Genomic DNA, 2004 nt, shown 5'->3' on the forward strand with positions numbered 1-2004 from the left:
AATACGTCTCCATATTCCCTTTAAATTTATCAATTCACAAAAAGTTTAAAGACATCCTTTCTAGAGAAAAAATAGAATACTATACATATACTCCCAAAGAAGAAAAAAACAAGAATATAGTTTTAAAAAATCTTTACGGAGACTTCGATGAAACTGATATATTTAACGCCTTAAACGATTTAAAAATTCCAAATATTAAGATTATTAAAATTTCAAAAATTATATTAAACAAAATATCCAATAAATTTGCGTTTTTAATTCAACTCTCTAATGACTCAATAGTCAAAAATCTAATTAAATTCAATATTATTTTATTTCAAAAAATAACGTGGGAACCACTTAGGAAAAACTCACTTTTCCAGTGCAAAAACTGCCAAAGAATCGGGCACTCCAGTTCTAATTGCTCTTTATCATTCAGATGCGTGAAATGCGCAAAATCGCATAATCCTGGGGATTGCGAATTTAAAGGAATAGTCGATAGAACATTGTTAAAATGCGCTAATTGTGACCAGATAGGTCACCCTGCCAATTACAAAGGCTGCCCCTATTACAAAAAAGCGATTGAATTATCCAAAAAAGTCAAAAATAACACTAAAAAAGTTACAATATCTAAAATAAATAACATCTCCAATAGAGTCTCCCCGTCCATCACGTTTGCGGAACGTGCGGGAGGCTCTAAAACTCCACATAATATTATAACAAACCCCCCAATCAATGTCGATTCAAATTCTACCGCCAATAGTGTACCAACTAGCGCTGCCTATGTGGACACAAATCCCTACCAAATGGAACTTCATACCCCCCCTCCCTGGGCTGCAAATATGACCCACTTTATTATACAATCTGTTACTAATAAGCTAACACCTATCTCGGAGCAAGTTAAAATAAACACCAATAATATCAAAACTATAATGGAACACCTTAACCTTAAGATAGATGGCGACACTTAGCCCACTCACTAACCAAAATCCTACTAACAAAATATAAAAAATATAGAAAATATTCAAGAATTTACATGTAACAATGAATAACAACAGACATATAAGCAGGAGCAAACATAGATATCGCCCTCCTTGAAAATCAACATTTGAGTAACTCTATTGTTAGCATCGGTACCAACCTGGCGAATATAGGACACATACCCCTATCTCGTTGGAATTTATCCTCCACTTCAATTAATATTTACGCTTTAAAAAATAACAATACTCCACCATCCCCCGTCCCACTTCTCTCTTCCTTTTTCCTTTTTTTTTCTTCTCTCCCTTTACACCCTCTTCTATTCCTATCATCACCTTTCTCTTCTCTTCCCCCCTCAACACCCTGGATAAATACTGCGATGCCCTTTTTTCACAATAATCCAAAATAAAAGTAAAATCTTTTATTTAACTCTCTTTTTTTGGGCATTCTAGGTAATAATATTATAAATGAATAAAAACCATTCATATATACAAATACTGTTCTAAAATAAAAATAATATTAACATATTAAAATATCGTGTTAACTCGAGAGCCTTGCATGGCCAAAGTTATAAAACAATACAATCTTCCACATAAATTTTTAAGACTAGTTTTAATAATGACAAATGTAATTAAAGACGTGTAACATCAATAAAAACCATGTTAAATAAAAAAAAAAAAAAGTAACGTGCTCGGCTAGCACGCCGACGGCCCGGGTTCGATCCCGCCGTCATTCATTTTTTTTTTTAAATAATTCCAATTTTTTCTTTAGGTAGGTATTCACCGCAATTGAAAAATTCGAAATTTTTGAAAAAGTATCAGGGTAACATGAACATCGAGGAGCTATTCACTGAAATATTCACTGAAAGTGAAAAACTCGAAATTTTTGAAAAAGTATCAGGGGAACATAGCAATCGAGGAGCTCTTCACTGAAATTTTCACTGAAAGTGAAAAATTCGAAATTTTTGTAGAAGTATCAGGAGAACATGACAATCGAGGAGCTATTCACTGAAATTTTCACTGAAAGTGAAAAATTCGAAATTTTTGT

The sequence above is a fragment of the Fopius arisanus genome, unplaced genomic scaffold, assembly GCF_000806365.1.
Source record: "Fopius arisanus strain USDA-PBARC FA_bdor unplaced genomic scaffold, ASM80636v1 scaffold00113, whole genome shotgun sequence".
Classification (NCBI taxonomy): domain Eukaryota; kingdom Metazoa; phylum Arthropoda; class Insecta; order Hymenoptera; family Braconidae; genus Fopius; species Fopius arisanus.